Source organism: Erinaceus europaeus, chromosome 2 (genome assembly GCF_950295315.1).
Source record: "Erinaceus europaeus chromosome 2, mEriEur2.1, whole genome shotgun sequence".
In the NCBI taxonomy this organism is placed as follows: domain Eukaryota; kingdom Metazoa; phylum Chordata; class Mammalia; order Eulipotyphla; family Erinaceidae; genus Erinaceus; species Erinaceus europaeus.
The window spans coordinates 39505339-39528743 of record NC_080163.1 but is presented as its reverse complement, the minus strand read 5'-3'; the positions used below and the strand labels follow the sequence as shown (position 1 = coordinate 39528743).

General features: G+C 40.7%; 1 long non-coding RNA gene across 1 annotated transcript in view; it reads right to left on the bottom strand.

Annotated features, from left to right (window-relative positions):
- LOC132536926 (uncharacterized) overlaps positions 1-10856 on the bottom strand; it is a 41476-nt gene extending 30620 nt beyond the window's left edge. Inside the window, exon 1 of the long non-coding RNA XR_009548454.1 lies at positions 10677-10856. This is a non-coding gene — a long non-coding RNA (uncharacterized LOC132536926). The remainder of the gene's footprint in view (positions 1-10676) is intronic.
- Between the last annotated feature and the right edge of the window lie 12549 nt (positions 10857-23405).

Sequence of the window (23405 nt, the reverse complement as noted above, 5' to 3'; positions counted from 1 at the left end):
AAACCCTCTGGGCTGATGGCCCCTAAAGATCCTCTGGTCCATTTCACTGCTTTATGACCAGAAAACCATCCCTGGGAGGGCCAGAGAAGTACCCAAGCTCACAGTGTGCTTGGTGACACAACAGGAGCTTCCGCACAGGCCTTCTGCCTCCACAACCCTGGGTTCCCATCTTATGTATACCATCAGGCTGCTTCTATGAGCATGTGGTTCTAGTTTTTAAGAGAACAAAATCTGAGGTTTTAAGATATTGTTGTGTTCAGAGTTTCGAGAAAGAATGTGTGTTAAGTGTACATACTTGGCTGTCAGCCATCCCCCAGTGCCAGCCAGGCTGGCTGCCTGATGTGAGGCTGGGACTCTATTGAGGGCATCTGCTGTGTATCTCCAAGGCACATGCCCCCAAACTGCTCTGACTGCAGTATAACTTCATGTAAAAGAGCCAGACCAGAGATGCAACCACAAGTAGAGAACCTGAAAAGAGGTTGACAAGGACCAGCATTCCTTCTCTTTTTTTAAATAATAATAAATATTTGTTATTAGATACAGAGAAATTGAGAAGGGAGGGGGATACAGAGAGAGACACCTGCAGCTCTACTTCATCACTCATGAAGATCTCCCCTGACAAGTGGGGACCAGAGGCTTGAACCTGGGTTCTTGCACACTGTAGTGTGTGCACTTAAGCAGATGCTCCATCATCTGGCCCAAGGATCAACATTCTCTACCTAGGCAAGAGCTGAGGGACTCAGTGTCAAACTATCCACCAGAGTCTGCACTAATAGGGAGCAGGGCACTGTTCAGACACCTTATCTCAGCCTGTAAGCAACTCTCAGAGCACTAAGAACTCCATCTAGGACCAAGCAAGGAACTAGCCTGAGGCTAGAAAATGTCATATTAGCCCCAAGTCCTCTGAGCCACCGCCTTCCACTTTCCATAATCAGAGACCCCTATCAGGAAACTGAGTAGAGTTCTTTTGACATCTCTATAGTATGACTTCCAAGCAATGCTCTATATTTCAAGGAGTCAGACTATAAGAAAAATCATTGGCCTTGGAGTTTCACTGTAGGACTTATCTTGTTAAGTGCATAGGACTGTACACTGGCTTGGGATGGAAGGAAGAGGTAAGGCTCTCTCAGGAGTCTTGAAAGCCAGAAGGTGACTCCTTCCTATTAGGAGTTCAATGTACACTTGATGGTCTCTCTTCCTGCCCCTCTGCTCTTCTGCCCTGAAGTCCAGGACACCTCATTGTACATCTTCTGGACTCCAGTCTTAATAAGGCTGGGAAGATGAAACTGGAAAAGTGCTGAGGACTGTTACCCTGGCTCCTTAATAGCATCCCCAAAGCAAGATGCTTTTCAAGCAAAATCACTGACTGCATTACTAAACTTTGGCTGACTTGACTCTGATAGGACTGTGCTGAGCTTGGGACAAGAGAAGGCACTGCTGCTACCATCAGGGCAACAGCTAAGAAAGTCTAAATAAAAACTAAGCCTACATGTAGCAAAGTATTCTGGACAAAATCACAGAAAAGAGACTACCAGTAGAAAGACCAATAAAATCCAAATAAAATCTTGCATTTAGTTACTAGCAATGTATCAAAGTTGACTTCCTGGTCTTGACAATTATATCACAATGATGAAAGCTGTTAACTTTAGGGGAAACTGAATAAAGGGCATATGGGAACTATCTTTGCAATTTCTCTGTAAATATATATTTTTTTCAAAGTTAAACACTTGTTTTAAAAAGTAACCATTGAATGTGCAATCATAGTGCCAGGGCAGAGTTGTCCTTATTTCCTTCTTCCTTTTTTTCTTTTCTTTCTTCCTTTACTTCCCCTTTCCTTTCCTCCTTCCTATATCCCTTTCCTCCCTCCCTCCCTTCCTTCCTTCCTTGCCACCAGGGTTACTTCTAGGGCTCAATGACTACATGACAGATCAGTGCTCCTGGTGGCCAGTTTTCCTTTCCCATTTTTTTTTCTATTATGATAAAGACAAAGATAAAATAGGGCAAGAGAGGGGCATATGTTGGTATGCTTCTACTTCTGCTTCTGGGACCCCTTCTGTTACATTGCTTGACCTTGTGGTCTATTTACATGGTCATTCTGTTACATTGGTTTGATCTCACTCCCCCTGCCTCCGGGAGATTTTGGTTTAGTCCTTGATGGTTCGCACTTCTTCCTTCTCCCCGCCCCCTAACATACGTGTATTCCATTGTCTCCTGACTCTGCCGCTGGAGGAGAGAGATGGAAGACAGAATTGGGTTGTGATTAGATTAGATTGTTAGTAGGAGTATAGCATAATGGTTATGCATAGATTAGATTAGTTTGTTGAACTACATCCCCGCTCGTGAATAAAGATTGAACTGCATTCTCAGCTCAGCCATGAGTCTCTGGTCCTCTCTGCCCCCCACCCACGAAGCCAGCCCAGTGAAAACAACAGACATAGAGAGGGAGAAAGAGAGACACCTGTAGTCTGCTCCACCATTTGTGAAGCTTCCTACCTCCACCCTGCAGGTAGAGACTGGGGACTCGAACCTGGGTCCTCACACATGGTAACTTGTGCATTTTATCACTTATGCAACGATTCGCCCCAAAATCATGTTCTTTATAAGCATTTTATTATTAAATCCAAAGATGCTATGTATCCTACAACTATAACCTTCATTTTACAGCTGAGTAAACTGAGGTCAATGCTACAGACATCTGATGTGAGGCCAGCAGGTAGTGGCTCAGAGATGATGGACACTAGGAGGAGCGGAGACCACAGTCAACTGCACAGCCCCTTGCATAGAAAGACTGTCACGCTCACTTGATAAATAGAAATCCAAGTCCACGTAAAAGTGAGTGATTGGCTATATGGCCCCTGAGACATGCTGAGTAGTATGCAATTCCCTCCAGAGTCCACCTGAGAGGATGATTCCTCCCTGCACATCAAACATGGCTAAAGCAGCATGCTGTTCCTCACCATAAGCATGAAAATCCTTTCAGTGGAAAATTAAATTCCTTCCTATTCTCTCCTCCAGGGTCTTGGAACATGGTGGTAAGAAATTTACCAAGGTAAATTCTTGTTTCTTTCTGTATATAAGATTTTTTGCAAGACTCAAATAACTTCCTAAGACTCATTTTTAACACAAACAGAAAACCCACAGTTATTCCCAAGTATTTTATTAAGTATGAGGCTCTCCATCCATCACCACCTGATTGTGCCCATCAGTGGGCTCAGTGGTCATGCTCTCCTTACCCCTATTTTGTCCCTGAACTTCACTGCCTTGAATTTCTGTTCTAGTCATGAAATGAAGGGGAAGGAAAGGGGCTACTTCTCTCTCCCAAACCAGCTTATTAGCTACATGAGCAGAGAACACATAGTCTCATGGCTTTCTAAGCAGTTATTGAGTTTTTGAAGAACAGATGAACCCACAGAAGGAAGAAGAAGGTTTGTTTTTTTGTGGGGCTCAATACTCTCCGACCTCAATTTCAGTCATAAGTAAGAGAGACCAGATGGATCTGTTTTTTCCCACCCTTAACCTCCCTCTCCCAAAAACCTTTCCTCTATGAAGAGTTATGATAAAAAAAAAAAACTCAGGGGAGGTGGGGTAACTATGTCATGACCACTCAGAGTGATTAGACCAATGTATATGTAAGGCTTTGCTCTTAGTGACTGAATTAACCTTATTGGAAAATATCCCCTCTTTTTATCCTCTAGGTTTAACCACTTCCTAACAGTGACTCCAGCAAGCAGGATCACAGCTGAGATGCTGATAGTCACCTGGGGGTAGTTCAGGCTCAGTGAATAATTATGTGAACAAAATAACACAAAGTGGTTGCCAACAGCTATTAGAACTGTGAAAAATAACAGTGGAAAACTCAGTTGACTGCTTATCAAAAGTTCCTTTTGGAAAGGAGGAAGCCAGCTGTGACTTAACATCTGTAAACTCTAAATACAACACAAAAGAGAGGAATAAGCAAAGGAAAAACTGTCCACAAGTCCTCACCCATGGAATAATCTTAAGGCTCCTGTACACCACTTAATTGGTTAAGCATTGGTTTAATTACAAACTGAAGTGTGCACCTGAAAAGTGCAGTAGTGTTTTTGTAGGGCTTTGGGAAATTTGAGAATTCCTCTCATATTCTCATTCCAGCATGAGTGACTTCTGGAGTGTGTGTTCCCAACTCTTTCTGTTGATAGTGATGGCAATAGGAGGCCCTGTTAGTTTCCTCATTGCATGCAAAATCAGTGTGGGGTGACAGCCTCAGTATCAACTCACACCTATTTGGGCAACTTTTTAAAAAAATATATTATATTTATTTATTTTCCCTTTTGTTGCCCTAGTTGTTAAACATTGTTGTGGTTATTGTTGTTGGATAGGACAGAGAGAAATGGAGAGAGGAGGGGAAGACAGAGGGGGGAGAGAAAGACAGATGCCTGCAAACCTGCTTCACCATCTGTGAAGCGACTACCCTGTAGGTGGGGAGCGAGGGGCTCGAACCAGGATCCTTACACTGGTCCTTGAACTTTGCACCACATGCACTTAACCCGCTGCGCCAGACTCCCACGGGCAGCTTTCCAAGAGTGAGAGAAATAGAAAACAGTCATTTCATCTTCTAATCTCCCAAGAAATGTACCATGTGTCAAGCAAATTACATGACTTTGAAATTACACATATCTGAGTCTCCTTTCAGCTCCCTAGTGTATTAGTTAGTATTCACAAAGAGGTAAATTAAATGCTCTGAGCTTTACTGTAGGACACGGTAAATAAAAAGAGCTAGAAACAAAAGTAGACATAATGGCTATAAAAATATCAGAGGTAGAGAAGATAAAAATATAAACTCTAGGGAGTCGGGCTGTAGCGCAGTGGGTTAAGCGCAGGTGGTGCAAAGCACAAGAACCGGCATAAGGATCCCGGTTCGAACCCCGGCTCCCCGCCTGCAGGGGAGTCGCTTTACAGGCAGTGAAGCAGGTCTGCAGGTGTCTATCTTTCTCTCCTCCTCTCTGTCTTCCCCTCCTCTCTCCATTTCTCTCTGTCCTATCCAACAACGACGACAACAACAATAATAACTACAACAATAAAACAACAAGGGCAACAAAAGGGAATAAATAAATTAAATAAATATTAATATATATATAAACTCTAGTATGGGGCCGTAATGCAGCCACAAAGAACAAATGTTAGGTTTCTCAAGAATATTAGCAGGAAAGCTATCTACCTATGCACTTGGAGTTCATTAGATGTCTCCACCAACTCCAAACTACACTTGAGTCAGAAACAGTCTTAAATTCCTGCACCTCTTGTGATCTGCTTCATAAAGGCAGGTTTCTAGAACTTTAGTTGTTTCAAATCCTTCCAAAAGCAGACCTCTAGAATCTTAAAATCTCCTTCCCTTACCCCTTTCTCTCACAACTGCCAGGTTGCAATCACTTTAAGTCTGTGTTTGTTTTGTTGGGTCAGGTGAGTTTCTTGCACGTAGCATATGGTTGGGTTGTGTTTTCTGATCCATCCTCCCACTTTGTGCATTTTAATGGGTGAGTTTAAGCCATTGACATTTACTGATATTATGGATTTAATGTATTGTAGTGCCATTATTCTACCATTTTTTATTTGCTCTGTTATATGGCAAGTATTATGGTGATGTTCTTGTTTATATGGTGATGTTCTTGTTTATAAGAGGTCTTTGATCCCTCCATCTAGTTTGAATAAAATTCTAGCAGGATATATTATCCTTGGTTGAAACCCTTTTTCATTCAGGGCTCAATAGATATCTTGCCATTCTCTTCTGGCTTTGAGAGTTTGAGTGGAGAAGTCTGCTGATAATCTTATAGGTTTTCCCTTGTATGTGAATTTTTGTTTTTCTCTTGCAGCCTGTAGGGTCCTTTCTTTACCTTTACTTCTTTGCATTGTAACTATGATGTGTCTTGGTGTCTTCAGGTCTGGGTTGATTCTGTTTGGGACTCTATGGGCCTCTTGAATCTTAATGCCCTTTCTGTTGTTTAGGTTTGGGAAGTTTTCTTCTATTATTTCCTCTAGAATGTTTACTTCCCCTTCCTCTTTTTCTTCCTCTGGCAGGCCAATTATACAAATGTCACCTCTTTTGAGATAATCCCATATATCTCTGTTGTTGTTCTCAGTGTCTCTCAATCTCTTTTTGAGCTCTTTTACCTCTTTCTTTGTTTTCTCTAGCTCATCCTGTCTGACTAATTCTGTTTTCTACTTCTGTTTGCCTGCTTTCCCTTCCCTCAGCTTCTTTCTTTAGTTCAGTTATAGTATTAGCTTGTTCTGCTAATTTGCCTTTTAGCTCAGCTATTCCAGCTTTCAGTTCTCTAATTATCTCGAGGTAGCTAGTATTTTCTTTGAGGGTCTCATCTGTTGCTTCCCTAATTCTGATAGCCTTTTCCTCCATAGTTGTCTTCATTTCTGTGATTATTAGGTTTACTATTGCTTGCATACTTTTCTTTTTTTTTCTCTTTTACACTTTCTTTTTAAAAAATTTTTTTTATTTAAGAGAGGATTAATGAACAAAAACATAAGGTAGGAGGGGTACAACTCCACACAATTCCCACCACCCAATCTCCATAACCCAACCCCTCCCATGATAGCTTTCCCATTCTCTAGCCCTCTGGGAGCATGGACCCAGGGTCATTGAGGGTTGCAGAAGGTAGAATGTTTGGCTTCTGTAATTGCTTCCCTGCTGAACATGGGCGTTGACTGGTCAGTCCATACTCCCAGTCTGCCCCTCTCTTTCCCTAGTAAGGTGTGTCTCTGGGGAATCAGAGCTCCAGGACACATTGGTGGGGTCTTCAATCCAGGGAAGCCTGGCCAGCATCCTGGTGATTGAAAAGAGAGTTAACATACGAAGCCAAACAATTTGTTGAGTAATCATGGATCCCAAGCTTGGAATAGTGGAGAGGAAGTGTTAGGGAGGTACTCACTGCAAACTCTAATGTACTTCTGCTTTCTGGTATATATTTTGCAGTAGTTTATGGATACGTGTGAACATAAGCTCTCTCTCACAGAAACTGCTGTATATCTAGGTTATGGGACTTTGTTAGAAAGTGAACTACCTGAGATGAAATTAGAGTGTGCTATAAAAGGAAAGGTCTCACCTGAGTAATGAAGCCGAAGGGTTGTCATTCCACATGTGAAGTCTCTGGACGCAGTCTGAGGTGAAGCATGTTGAGGTGGCAATCGTTGCTTTGGTTAGGTTGTGATCAGCGGATGCAATATTATTTGGTTTGGATTGGGAGACACATATGGGAAAGTGGGCCCTGTCCAAGGGTTCCAGGACTGGGGGAAGTAGGGGCTCTATAGTGGAGATGTGAGGTTCCTGCTGTCTTAGGGTTCAAAAAGACAATCGATAGTTAATGTTATCATCACATTATTTGGTAATTGGGTTAACTTTGAAAAGTCTTTTTCTTATGGTTTGCTGTACAGTATCCAGTATCTTGTATATAGCTGTGCTATTGGATGCTTCTAATCTACTTGGTCTAGGCTTTTGAGAGAGTCCGCATATCAAATACACAGCCTATATATTAAAAAGATTCAGTTTGTGTTTTGAGAAACTTTGAGACATACAACTGATTTTCCCCCTCTCATATTAATTAACTACTGATTTATATGTCTACATTTTGCTAGGAGTGTACATACACACCATTCCCACCACCAAAAGACTGTGACCCATCCCTCCTACCCACTCCCACCCCCCACTGGCCCAGGAAGATGCATGTCTACCCCTCACCACAAGGTTTTTACTTTGGTGCCCTACTTACAATTTGATCAGGTCCTGCTTTTAGTTTCTCTTTCAGATCTTCTTAGTCAACTTCTGTTGATGAGTGGGATCATCCCATACTCATCTTTATCTTTCTGACTTAGTTCATTTAACATAATTCCTTCTAGCTCTGTCCAAGATGGGTCAGAGAAGGTGGGTTCATTGTTCTTGATAGCTGCATAGTATTCCATTGTGTATATATACCACAGCTTTCTCAGCCACTCATCTGTTGTTGGGCACCTGGGTTGCTTCCAGGTTTTAGCTATTATGAATTGTGCTGCTATGAACACAGGAGTACACACCTCTTTTTGGTTGGGTGTTATGGAGTCCTTGGGGTATAACCCCAGGAGAGGAATTACTGGATCATATGGAAGGTCCATGTCTAGCCTTCTGAGAGTTTTCCAGACTGCTCTCCACAGAGGCTGGACCAATTTACATTCCCACCAGCAATGTAAAAGGGTTCCTCTGTCCCCACAACCTCTCCAGCATTTGTTGCTGCTGTCCTTTTTGATGTATGCCATTCTTACAGGAGTGAGGTGGTATCTTAGTGTTGTCTTAATTTGCATTTCTCTGATAATCAGTGACCTAGAGCAGTTTTTCATATGTTTGTTAGCCTTTTGGATCTCCTCTGAGGTGAATGTTTTGTTCATATCCTCTGCCCATTTTTGGATGGGGTCATTAGCTTTTTTGGTGCTAGCTTGCATACTTTTCTTATCTATGGTTGCTTCTGACTGATGTGGAGTTTCTTCTGGACTCCTGTCCTGATTCATTGTGGTAGCAGTTTTATTTGCTCTTGATTTAACCTTTTTTTATTGATGTGTTTTTTTATTTTTCTATTCTGTTGTCCTTCAGTTGTTGTGTTTTGAGTACAAGCCATGCTATACCAAATACCTTTATGACAAATCAGTTACAAACCTCAGAATTTACAACAATAGTAACTTAAGCAAGGATTGATGCAGTTTAACCAATACTAACTAGCCAAACAACACCCCCAGCCCAAGAAAAATTAGCAACCAAATCCAAAAGAAAAAGAGAAAGGAGAAAAGGGAAAGCAAGAATAGACAATTATGTAAATCTATTGTCCACTGAAAATCTAGGGATAGCAAGAAGAGAAAGGGAAGCAGAGAAGAGAGACACACACAAAGAGTCCACTTTGAGTCAGATTTCTTCCCCAAAATATTTCACAAATGAGTATCAGTGAATTCAGAAAGCAAAAGAAGGAGGAAGGAAGAAAGGAAGAGAACAAGAAAAAAGAAAGAGCAGTGAAAGGAATTTTTAATAAGCTAGGAGGAGGGAAAAAGGAGAGGAGAGTGGAGGGAAGAGGTAGAGTTAAACAAGTTCCTCTCACAATAGATAGGACACCCAGTCACCTACCAATGGAAAAAACAGCAACAGTTAATTTTGGTCAACCTGAAGAAGGATGGGGGAAAAGGGACACACACATATATAATATTAATAATAAAAATAGAATAGAGTAAAAAACCCTAGCAGTCAGTCTGCAGCTTGGACTGCTCCGGCTCCAGATTGGCTCAGGCAGCCTGAGTAAAGACAGCCAACTATAAAAAGTATCCAAAAAAGAAAAAAAAATCCCTCCAGGTATTCTTTTCCAGGCAGGGGTGAGACTCTGATTGGTCAGATATTTTGTCACTCAAATAGAGCTCCAGCCACTTAAGAGAAAAAAAAATAAAAAGAGAAGGAAATAAAAAAAGAAAAGGATTGGAATGACACCCTGGTGAGCCAGGAATCTTGGTGAAGAAAATAGCTCAGTGGAAATCCTGCTAGGAGCAGCTGTCTAGCCCCTAGGGTCTAGTTCTGGGGTTGGGGGGAGGGGTGAGCTTCAGAAATAATCAAAATACTTCCTTTCTTTTTCCTCTGTTTTCTAACCCAAAAGTGAGCTATAGTGACCCTCCTTGGTGTAACACTTAGGACCCCTTATTCACCCTCCTTCTGACGGCCCAGTATCCTACCCTATCCAGCGAATCCTAGGTCACAGGCCACTGCTTGTTGGAGCTCATGCCAGTAGTTGCCTCCAAGTCGCCATTTGCCTCCACCCCCTGACAGGTCGCAATCACATCGAACTTCTTCCCCCAGAACACATTCTGCTCAACCCTGACAATGAAAATCTTTGCTAAGTCTGAGATTTTTTTTCTCCCATCTGCACTTGTCGAAATCCCATCTACTTGCAGAGTCTGTCTCATGAGTGATCTTCTTTGAAGACTCTCTCTTAATCTCTTTATCAGAATAAGCACACTGTCTCTCTGTAGTGCAATTTTATGTGTAAAATCAATTGCTTATCATTACAGTCAGGTTAAAGATCTCTTTTGTCTAAATTGGTCCTCTCTTCTGGGCTCCAAAATGTGTGGGTTCTCACATTTATTAATAGGTAGCTTTTATTGAATTACCATCCTCTATGCCTCAGTCTTGCAAGCTATAAAACAAGACAACAACCAGAGTGCCAAACACACTGAGCTACTGGGCCTGCCAACTTGGACTTTACAGATGAAGTCATATGACACACCATAATAAAGTCAATGGTGAAATAATGGTTTCTGCTCTGAGAACATTTGTGAGTTACTGGGCTACTAAGTAGACTGGAAACACTCCAGCAAAGAGAACTAGATTAATTTTTACAGAAATACATGACTTCTGGTATTACTGAACAGGACTGGACTTTCCTTGGGAGAGTTGACCCTTTGAAGCCCAAGACCCTTGGGAAAATGGTTTGTCCTAGCCTCTCTGAAGAGTATCAACTGGGGACAGAGTGGATATCAATACTGTAGGAGACTGATGCCCATGAGAAATATGTCATAATGAGAAGTACCCTTTTCTGAAGTGACAGGGTCACCTCAGCCACACCATAGCCTTGAAAGATTTTTCTAGTCTAGTCCTCCACTTTTCATAACCACAAAGAGTCCATTCTTACCCCACATGCATGCCCAGTATGAAGATTCTTCATTCAGGAGCAGCTAGGTGAAATTCTGAGGTTATCACCACAGAAGGAAATAAAAGTCCAGCTAAGTCACCTCTTTAAGTGCCTCTGATTTAGTCCCACAGTGGGCAGGTCTGCAAATAAACAAGGAACTGGACTTTATTTTCTCGGAGGCTGCAGCTGTTCTCAGCTTTTCCCCACCATTTGTTGGAAATAATTCAAAAACATAATTGAACAGCTGTGGCTGTAAAAAAAAAAAAAGGAACCTGTTTCAGAACAATACACTGTCCAGAAAGTATGTGCTGCAGTCCGAATGACAGGACAGCTAGTACACGTGACAGGAGCTAACCCTGCTCTACACACCAGAGGCTGAGCTGTTCTGTATGCTTCCCTGTATTGTGGGTTCAGGACTAGCTCGGCTGTGCTCCCTAGTTCCCATGGGTCTGGCTCCCTTCCCTTGGAGTTAGCATATTAGACTATCTCTTGGAGCAATTTCAGAGGTCCTAAGTTATATGATCCATTCTGTGAGTATCATCTGGACTCCAGCTTTTTTTCTGCCTATTCTTGAGCAATTACCTATCAGATGCCACATTTGTGTCACTGGGACTGCCAGCAGAGGTTTCATCCCATCTTCAGTACTTCTGTTCAGATCCATTCACTATGGGTTTTTGTGCAGTGATAGCCAGGTTTGACCAAACCACTCTTGCACACATGCTGTTTTAAAAGATTAGCATAAAATCCAGCACATTTTCCCTGGGTTCCTCTTCCAAGCCAACAGAGAAAGAACTACCCCCCACACCCCCAAGAAAACCACATTATTAACCAATGAATAAGAACCAAGAAAACAATGCAACCAGCATATTCATTCTAAACAGTTCATTCAGAATGCAAATTGAAAATATATTTAATTTGACCAGACTTTTAGAGATCCAGGCTAATGCCAGGGGAGCCAAGAAAACTGTTCCAAGTTGTTAAAGTCCATCTCACTTGTCAGGGGTTGCCTAACACTTGACACTCCTAAGTTCTCCTAAGTCTGTAGAACTTGTACCATTGGCTCATTCTCAGGGGCCTGTTACATTTATCCCTCCCACTTGTTAGCAACACTCCTTCAATCCATGCTCTGACTTACAAGTGACCATCTGGCCACAACCAGCAGTAGCATTCAAAAACCCCCTTCTAAACAAAGAGTGCATCTATATAAGAAGAGAAAATTACACAACACTATGACAGTTTCCACTAATGGATATTAGATCTGACACCTAAATAAGTAAAAGCCCAAAAGCAATCTGATTTATGAAAAACTTAGCAAAATTTCCAGTTAGGTCTGAAATATCCACAACACTGGAGAAAGGCCTTAATTATACTGCCTCTTCTCATTAAATAGATAAGATCTTAGCAGAGGCAAGCTGTGTTCTGTCTTTAGGAAAAAAAATGTAAATCCATCCAACTCCATACTTTATTGTAGACAATAACCTGAGGACATGTGAATTGCCCAAATACTTCATTTTCCCAGATCTGAGGGTGGAACCAAAATGAGACATCAACACAAGAGCTCCAAGGCTGGGCTGATAGAGTGGTGGTGATAGAACATTCTTGTCTCTACAGAGCCCCAGAGTCAAATACTGAATGTGAATGAGATGAGGCACCCAGGCACCATAAAAAGCCAAAAGAAGAAACAGATCTGGAGTTTATTATAGAAATGTCTCCTCTTGGGCAATCAATGAAAATAAAAATCACATTCTTAAAAGTTTAGTTGACCCCTCTTCTAGGCGAGAAAGGACTAATGCTCGCTGGGCACAAGGCTGATGCCCTAGGGCTAGTCAATGAACTAAAGCTAATATCCACTGGAGAGTCAGTACAAATGAGAACCTACTATGTGGGCACAGAATTCCCATATCCATGGGGAGCTGTCATTACTGCTCCAATGAGACTACTTTGTGGAGAAAAGTGCTTCCTATTGAATTTCCACCCCAGCATCAACTCCAAAAGCTCCTCACCTCACAATCAGGCCTCAAAGGAAGAGTAACTATGAAGATTAGAGTTTCTGTACGAAAGTACTCTTAGTCCCCAGACCTCTTTTCTCTCTTCCCTTAGTCATTTTTTAAAATATTTTAAAATAATTTTATTTATTTATATTTACTTATTGGATAGCAACAGAGAGAAATCTAGAGGGAGAGAGGGAAAGGGAGAGGGAGAGGAAGAGAGAAAGAGATTTGTAGCACTGATTCACTGCTAATGAAGCTTTCCCCATACAAGTGGGGACTGGGGGACTTGAACCTGGGTCCTTGTACACTATAATGTATGCATGCACTCAACCAAGTGTGCTACCACCCAGCCCCTCTTCCCTTATTCCTTAAGGGGTTTCATTCATCCAGAGGTTTTTAATGCTTTCTTATACTTGCCCAGTTACTTCTGATGCTCTTTATTTCTTCCTGTGAGTCCAGATTTTCACCTGACATCACAGTCTTTCAGGCTAAAGGCCTTTTCTTAGGAATACTTGAAGGGCAGGTTTCCCGGCAACAAATTCTATTACATTTTGTTTCCCTGTTTCACTCTCATCTTTTAAATATTTTTATTTTTAATATTTTATGGGGGAGGGGGAGTTAATGGTTTATGGTACAGTTGTTGACACAGGCACAACCTCTCATCTCCCCATGATGAGAGGTTGCTTCCCCAGCCTAGGTCCCTTCTCCCCTTCACACAGCAGGACCCCAAACCCCCTTCATGCCATCTTTTTCTTTCCTTTCCCAGAGTTCTTTGCTTTGATGCAATCTTCTTCTTTGGTGCAATATACCACAACACTCAGTCTAAATTTTACCTTGGGTTTTTACCTTACTGTCCTTGTTTCTTACATTCTAGCCAAGAGTGAGATCATTCTGTTTTCACCCTACTCTTTCTGGCTTATCTCCTCAACATAATACAGTCAACTTCTATACAAGATATGTCAAGAAGTACAAGATATGGCAAGAAGATGAAGTCAAATGACTCCATCATTTTTTGTTTGTCTGTTTTGGCCACCAGGGTTATCACTGGGGTGTAGTGCCTACACAACAAATCCACTGCTCTCTGGCAAAGAGGTCATCATTCCTTTTTTTTCTTCCTATTTTATTAGATAAAACAGACAGAAATTAAGAAAGAAAGGGGAAATAGAGAGGGATAGATAGAGACACCTGCAGACCTGCTTCACTACTCATGAAGCTTCCCGCTACAGGTGGAAATGGAGGCTCAAATGCAGGTGCTCATGCAATGGTAACATATGCACTCAACTGGGTGAACCATCATGCAGACCCCTACTTAATCATTTTTAACTGCCACATAATGTTCCATTGTTTCACTTTCATTTTTAAAGAACATTTTCACTTAATGCTGGATACAGATGTCTGGATTGGTATTGTTCCAGTATCTTTTATTCTTTCTGATAAGTCAGCTATTACTTATAATATTTCTCCTCTGTATTATGGTTTTCCCTTTAGGCTGAAAAAATTCTTTTTTCTTTATTTTAAGAAATATAATTACCCATCTATAGGGTGGAAGCTTCCCAAGTGGTTCTGCAGGTGTTTCTCTCCCTATCTCTTCTTTCTTTCTTTCTCAATTTCTGTCTCTATCTTAAATAAATATTTTTTTAAATAAATCTAACTATAGCACTGTATAGGATTTTAAATGAGTCTTTTTTTTTAACTTTAGGGCAGTACTCCATGGAGATATATATATAAACAAACTTCTTTATCCAGTCATCTGTTGATAGCCATTTAGATTGCTTTCATATTTTGGCTTTTGTAAATAATTTAGCTATGAACACAGGAATGCATATGTAGCATTGAATTAATATTTTCAAGTCTCCTGAATAAATGCTTAAGAGTGGCAAAGAAAAAAGTATCCAACCTGTCTCTAAGAGTTGTATGGGTAGGGAAGTAGCATAATGAATATATGAAAAGGCTTTCATGCCAGAGACACCAAAGGTCCTAGGTTCAGTCCTCAGCACTACCATAAGCCAGAAGTGAGTAATGATATGGGGAGAAAAGAAAGAAAGAAAGAAAGAAAGAAAGAAAGAAAGAAAGAAAGAAAGAAAGAAAGAAGGAAGGAAGGAAGGAAGGAAGGAAGGAAGGAAGGAAGAAAGGAATAAAAAGACTTTGAGAGAACTATGGTGGTTACCTTGGGTGGTGGGGTGGCACAGAACTTTGGTGGTGGGTGTGGTATAATCTTGTAAATCACTTCAATAAATTTCTTAATGAGCTCTATTTAGGAGCATCTTGGACCTGAAGTTGATCCTTTCCAACAAGTTTGGTAATCTCATAACTATTGTTACAGAAAATATGTTCCTGTTCTAGTCTCTCTTTTCACCTTTTAAGCCTTTACTTACTCATATGTTAAACTCCTTGTCATTATTCCATCGGTCACTGAGACTCTGTTCAACTTCATAATTTTTTTTCTTTCTGTTCTTCAAACTGAATCATTTCTATTACTCTCATTTGCAGTCCACTAGCCTTTTCTTCTTAAGTCTCTAATTAGCTATTAAGCCAGTCCAGGAATTTTTTTTTTATTTTAGACATCATACATTTCTAAAATTTCCATTTGGTTTGTTTTTATAGTTTCCACATTATATCTATCTTTCCCTTTAAGTTCTTGGACATATTTGTGGTTGAAATTTAAAATACTTGTTTGCTAATTACACCTGGGTTGGGTCATCTGGTGGTCTTCTTTTCTTTTTTCCCTTTGACCAGCAGTCACATTTTACTCCTTCTTAGCAGGTTTAATTTTGGTATGCTTCTAAAAACCCCTTCTGTTTCATTTGATTTAAATCCCCCCTGCTTAACACTGTATTCTATTTACATAACCACTGTATTCTATTTACATAACCTGTTAACAAGCACCACCCTCCCTCCAGGGCATTGGTGGTTTAGTGGTAGAATTCTTGCCTGCTCTGCCCCCTCTCCTTGTCATACCCTGATTTTCACCAGTCACTTTTCTCTCCACCCTCTCTGCGTCGCATCCTGTTCCCACCCTACTGGGCTAGTATATTTATAAGGACAAGATTGTTTGTAGTTTAAAGTTTAGCTTAGCTTGGTATAGATTGTGCTGTGTCCTGCATGAATAAAGAGATACTGCCTACAGCTCAACCATGAGTCCCTGGTCATCTGTTACCCACCCGTGAAGCCAGCCCAGCGAAAACAACAGTTTAATATTTTTATTCTACCCCCAATACTATCTATGCTACCTTATAGAAGTCTTATTAATGCCATTTCCCTTTAAAGAAGTATTTCTATTTGTTGTAGGTAATTGTTAAGTTGCTGATCTAAACCTTACTAACTTTGGTTTTAACCTTTGTTAGGGCTTAGTGTTAGTTTTTTTCTCCTAAATCTCATGGTATATTCCTTACCATAGAATATGGTTCATATTCCTAAATTGTGATCTTTCCGGGATACTAACTTGATGTATTAAATGTTCATTTTGTTCTCTCCATTCTGAATTCAGCTTAACTTTGTCATTTCCCAGCTCCTGAAACTGCAAGTATTTCTATTCAGCTTTCAGATCCAGAAAAGTCACTCTTTGCTAGATTTTGCACAAAAATATTTCAGAATTTAGTGAAAGGCTCCCATTCAAATATCTGCATAATTTAATTTTAAATAAATACACACTACTGCATTTCATTAAATCTAAGACCATTTGATTATAGGACATTATTTTGGGCACTTCAACTAAATTAAACTATGATACTTTACAATAATGTTATAAGATATGTGAAGGCAGTCACACCATTATTGCTCTAAAAGGTGTTCATCTTATTCATGAGGACTTAGTATTTACTGTGTCTTTAGTAGCATAACTATGTACATGATACATAAGCTGACATACAACTTAGTAACAAAATGAGCATGGTCTAGTCTACTGTGGCAAAGTTCCTTTGTTAAGTTTGCCAAAACTTTACTGCTCAAAGCATCTATGGACTTGCAGCGATGACAACACCTGGGTGCTAAACACAAAGAAAGGACCTCAAGTCCTACCCCAGATCTCCCAACATTTTCCAAGATTCTCAAGTGATGATTTTTTTCATATTATAGGACTTTATTATTATTTTAAAAGAAAATAGAGAATTTTAGTAATTTCTCAAAGGGAAATATTTGCTTCACTATCAGTTTTACACATCTACATCTCTTATAAAACAGTTCTAGAGATAGGTGCACTGTAACACGTGACACCAAAATGAATATAACTTCATAGCTCAGTGCAGTGAAAATATGAACAGCTAAGAACACTTTTTCACATGCCTAGCATGACAACATGTGCTTATAAGAAAAATGCCACTAATTTAAGAAACATGAAAAGTTCAGAACATAGATGAAATGTGCATCTTGAAATTGGTTATATAAAGTAAGTAATGAAAAATTCACTCATTTTGATCTATGTCTCAACATTTATGGACCTAGGGGTCAAGGTACATACAAATACAATCCAAACACCCCAGTTTTGTGTTTGTCATTTCACCCTTTCTATTCTGCAGAGTCTCCAACTGATTTCTTTAAAATTGACTGAAGATTTAATATGTGGCCTTAACTAAAGGTAGGTAGTTCAGAACTCTATACTACTTTATAAGTAGTTAAAGTGTGTGCAAGCACGTGTGTGTATTTGTAAATTTTTCTCTGTCCTGTTGCACACTTGAGTTTTTAGCATGCTCAGATTTTCCCTCCTGGTGGGAAAATATGTGATGGCAAAATAAAATTTCCAAAGGAGACTTCTGGATTAAAATTTCTGGAATGGAGTTTGAAAATACTATGAAAGGAAAGGTCTCACCTGATAATGAGGGTGAAGGGTTGACATCCCATGCCTGACATCCGTGGACACAGTCTGAAGTGAAGCATGAGGTGGTACTCCTTGCAAGCTGAGGTGGTACTCCTTGCATTGATTAGGTTGGGATTGGCAGATGCAGTATCATTTGGTATGAATTGAGAGAAGCATGCAGGAAAGTGAGCCCCACCCTAGAGGTTCCAGGACTGGGCAAAATATAGGCTCTAAAGAGGAAGCGGGAGGATCCTGCTATTTTAGAGTTTAATAAGACAAGATAATTATTACTATAATCGCATTATTTGGCAATTGGGTTAACTTTGAAATATCCCTTTGTTAGGATTTGCTGTATGATACAACATCACCATAATTTCTGTCCTTTGATATTAATTGCATATAGCTGTACCACCAGTTGCTTCTGTTCTCCCTGGTTTAAGCTTTTAAGAGAGTCAACATATCAAAGACTCAGCCTATGTATAAAAAAGACTCAGTCTGTGCTTTAAAATGTTTGAGACATGCAATCAAATTTCCCCTTTCATATTAACTAAATAGTGATTTATATGACTACAAATTGATAGAAGTGTACAAAAACACCATTCTCGCAGCCAAAATACTGTGTCACATTCCCCTCCACCCTGTGAAGCTGAACATCCACCCTCACCCTCAACCGAGGGTTCTTACTTTGGTGCTCTACTCCAAATTCAGTCAAATCCTGCTTTGAGTTTCCCTTTCTGTTATTCATTCTCAACTTCTGTTTATGAGTGGGATCATCCCATACTTATCTTTATTTTTCTGACTTAGCTCACTTAACATATTGCTTCTAGCTTCATTCAAGATGGGCCAGAGAAGGTAGGTTCATTGTATCTTAATAGCTGCGTAGTATTCCATTGTGTATATATACCACAACTTTCTCAGCCATTCATCTGTTGTTGGGCACCTCGACTGCTTCCAGGTTTTATCTATTACTAATTGTGCTGCTATGAGCATAGGAGTATACATTTCTTTTTGGTTGGGTATTATGGAGTCCTTGGGGTATATCCCCAGGAGAGGGATTACTGGGTCATAATGAAGGTCCATATTCCACCTTTCTAACAAAATCCCAAAACCTAGATATAGACCAGGGCCCATAAGATAGAGCATATATTCACATTTTTCCATAAATTAGGGCAAAATATTGAAAGCAAAAATACACAACAGTCTGTAGTGGGTCAGTATAAAGTTCATAATGAAATAATATCTACTTAGACTTAGATACCCTCCTCACCTACTTCCTATTACAGTTCTCTCACTCTCTCCAAAGCTAACCTCGTCAAAGCAAGGACTGCAAAAGCTGAATAAAGGCAAGAGACTGGCATACTTTAACGAGGACTCTTTAGTCACTATCAGCCACCCCATCAGCTGAGGCCCTATTCAGAGAGTCCTGAGACTCCCAAACAGACATGATGGGCTTTGGCCTAGAATAAATCCTTCTCTCCATTGTTACTGGTCATTCCTAGCAGGAACAACACAATAGACCTCTTTGTGGGGCCCCATAGGACCTTGCCCTCAACTTGATTCAACAATGGTAGAGAATGTTCCATCCTCCAAAGGGAGGCTGGACAATATATTCTATGCTATACCTGAGGAAGATGGGTCCTGATATTGGGGCAGCTTGGAACGTTCCTACTTATGACCACAGAATGTGAGCTCAGATCTACAGGGATGCAGAGATTGCATAGGCTCCTAAGCTGAATATAGGCCCAGATAACATTAAATCGATGGGGTTTACAGTCAACAATATTTATACACATTTCCCATATTTGGGAGCTACTCTCTTCCCTGATCCAGACTTCTGGTTCTTTTTCCAGCCATGACATTACCTCCCCAGACAATAATTAGGATCCACCTGCATATCAAATTTCAGGCTCAGGCAAAACAAACAAACAAACAAATAAAAAAAACACTAGTATAGCCACAGGCCCTTTGGAATATAACTAAAATATGCCTACTAGCTATCTACAAAATGAAAGACCCTCCAACTCTTCATCTGCACTATTCCAGCCTTTAGGTCCATGATTAGTCAACAATTTGTTTGGCTTTGTATGTTAACTCTCTTTTCAACCACCAGGTTCCAGATGCTAGCATGATGCCAACCAGACTTCCCTGGACAGATGACCAACATGTCTTGGAGCTCTGCTTCCCCAGATCCCTTCCCCACTAGGGAAAGAGAGAGGCTGGGAGTATGGATAGACCTGTCAACACCCATGTTCAGCAGGGAAGCAACTACAGAAGCCAGACCTTCAACCTTCTGCATCCCACAATGACCTTGGGTCCATCCTCCCAGAGGGTGAAAGAATAGGAAATCTCTCAGGGGAGGGGATGGGATATTGAGTTCTGGTGATGGGAATTTTGTGAAGCTGTACCCCTTTTATCCTATGGTTTAGTCAATGTTTCCTTTTTATAAATAAAAAAGTTTTAAAAAAAAGTTAAGCAATGCTTTGGTCTCTATCTTTCTTTTGGTATTACTCTTTCATTAAAAATAAATAAATAAAGTATTTAGAAAATTTTTAAAAAAGGAAGAAAAAAATTCTATACCCCTTACCCTAATCTTCAGCAAGGAAAAAAAACTACTGATCGTGACTATGAATAAACCTCCTGAACAATTTTGCATCTAAGTTTCCATAACTAGTGTCAGAGATGGAGTTCCTTGAACTTGGTGATATCTAGTGTCCTTCTGTGCTTGGTAAGTGTATATTGAACATTGTTTTATGAGAGAGGAGGAGAAATAAGGAGAGGTGAGTGTGTAGGACTATGTGAAAACTTGGTAGAGGTTAGGGAAAACTCCCCGCCTCCTAGGATGGAGGTCTGGGAAGACTATCCATTTGTTAGCCTCTCTCCATATAGAGATGAGCCAAGAGGGAAAAGTCTTCTAGACTCAGTTTCCCCTTGTTAGACTCAAGCCTCATAGAAATCTCACAGTTTCTCCCTGCTAGCAGCAGGCCACATGGCTGCCTGCTTTAAGGTTCATTTACTCAAAGTTCACCTCACCTTCTGATCACAATGGAGAACACACCATATCACACATTCCTAACAGTGTCTTTTGATGTCCTTAATTTACATCAAGCCTTGTTTATCTTCTCTCTATCTCACCTTAACTGCTTTAACCCCTTTTCTTCTCTCAAATGCCTTTGGGTAATTAAATGCCTGCATCAGGAGACTAATTATCTTGACCTTTATGTGTCTTCATCAGTTCTTGTCATACCAGCCCCCTACCATAGGGGCAAGCTGACCTTTAAGAAACCTGTAATTTCTGATGTATTTGAAGAATGTTCTTTGTTTAAATCTCCATATAAACCCAAGCCCACCCCTAAATAAATCGAGTGTTCATACCAGAATTCTCCCCGGTGTCTCTTGTCTATATCGTTGAGACCTTGAGCTAGCAAGTGTTGGTATGCTTCTAAGACCCCTTCTGTTTCACTGTATTCTATTTACATAACCACTGTTAACTAAGCACCACCCTGCCTGCAGGGCATTGGTTTAATCCCCATTGGTTCATGATGTCTTTTTACTCCACCCCCTCTCATAGTCACCCTGATTTCCACCACTGTCTTTTCGCTCCACCCTCTCTACGTCCCATCCTGTTTCCACCCTACTTGGCTAGTATATATAAGGATAGAACTGTGGTTAGCTTAGATTGCGCTGCATTCCACATGAATAAAGAGATACTGCACACAGCTCAGCTATGAGTCCCTGGTCATCTGTCTCCCATCTGAAGCTAGCTAGCCTGGCATAATGGCACCTGAACAGGGACTGGCATATGGCACCCAACATGCCTGAGGCTTCTAACCGTGGTTCTTCTGTTTACCTTGCACATTTTATTGAGTTTAAACTGTTTAAACAACCTTAAAAGCATACTAGAAAGGACTTCCAATTATAATGGAGTTATCAGTTATAGTAAACTTCTAATCTGCTACAAGTTTTGTTTCACAAGTAAGTGAATTACAGCTGTCAAGTCTTCACATGAAAAAACATTTGCTAAAATGGAACCCCCGGAAATCCATTTGGACCCCTATTCTCTGACATCGCCCACAAGATGGCATGACTACAACACACCCCTGAAACCAATGATGTGACCTGGCATGACCTGAAGAAACTGATTCACAGACTCCAAAGCTCACTCTCTACAGAAAAACGGAATTCCAGTGGCTGACATTCCCCTCCGAGACAGAAGTGCAATGTTTCATCCCCTGCATTTCTTCTGTGGTCATCTGCTTTGGACTGACACTTCCTTCAGGCTTACTGGTACAATTCGTGGACACTTTACACAACTTTACAGCAGTTTCCTTTTATGCTGCTGGGTTTCTCAAAGACTGACTGCAGCAGTGCATGGACTTTGCAGCCAGAGCCTTGGGACTCTATGGGCCACACCCCCTCACGTGCAGGCCCTGCCCCCAGGGGCAGAAAACTCCCCCTCCTTACTAGGTCATGCCCACAGAGGCAGAAAATGCCCTTTGAGACATGAAACGCCCCCAGAGGCTAGAGATGCCCACAGAGGCAGGAAACACCTTTTGAGACAATAGATGCCCCCAGAGGTAAGAAATGCCCTTTTGCCTGCTAGGCACTGCCCTATGAGGCAGGAAACGCCCCCCTCAGGCCTCCCCTTGGCATCACACTGGTACTTGCTGCTCTCCTATTTCGTTCCTCCATGTCTTGTGCCAGTTCTTTTGAAAATTCCTGTAATATATAGGTTTCTGTTCACCCCCACACTCCTGATACTATGGCCATTAGTTAAAAAGAAAGGGGGAATTGTTAGTATACTTCTAAGACCCCTTCTGTTTCATTGGTCTAATCCCCCCTGCTTAACACTGTATTCTATTTACATAACCACTTTTAACTAAGCACCACCCTGCCTGCAGGGCATTGGTTTAATCCCCACTGGTTCACAATGTCTTTTTGCTCTGCCCCCTCTCGTAGTCACCCTGATTTCCACCACTGTCTTTTTGCTCCACCCTCTCTACATCACATCCTGTTTCCACCCTACTTGGCGAGTATATATAAAGACAGGATTGTGATGAGATATAGCTTAAATTGTGCTGCATTCCACATGAATAAAGAGATACTGTGTACAGCTCAGCCATGAGTCCCTGGTCATCTGTCTCCCACCCATGAAGCTAGCTAGCATGGCAAGGGGGAACTGGTCAGCTTACTTTCCTGGCTGGAGTCACTCCATGTGAGCCCCAGCATGAGAGGATATTAATAACTCTGGAAATTTGGGGAATATTATAGTATCAACCTCCTTATATAGCTTTCTGCACTAGCTCAACTTAAGCAGCACTATATAGTTTGATGTGAGGAGAATTAAACCAAATTATTTGTCATGTAGTAATGGCTATTTTGCCATGTTTCATAACCAGCATGTGATAGATTTCTTTTTTGATTATCTTTGTTGTCTACATTGGTAATAACTGATAAACTGTGATGGTCAGCAATGGCATGAGTTTAAGTTGCCCTGTATTAACTCCAAAACCAAGTAGTTATCAAACAAACACTAGTGTATATAGATGTCTTGAATAACTATGTCTGTTAATAGGATCTGACTCATAAAAGGCCATCTTTCATGTTTTTCATCCTCAGTAGAATAGATCCTCACTCTTCCTCTCTCTTCCTGGGAACTCAGTGTAGAACTTGAAAGATTCTCCCTGAATCCCATGAAAAGCAAACTAAACTTTAACAGAGATGTACAACATTGTTTGGCTTGACTAGTAACATCCCACGTTTTATGTGTGGATATGGTATTGCTCAACCTCAGGGGTAATGGAAGTTGAAATTGGCACCAGAGTCCAACATTTAAAGAAAGATCTTGACTACTGTACTAAATAGATATTTCTAATATAAGAACTAAGAGGTTGTTCCATTTCACATGTTGAACAGATCAGATTACTGATCAGATTAACAGTGGTTCAT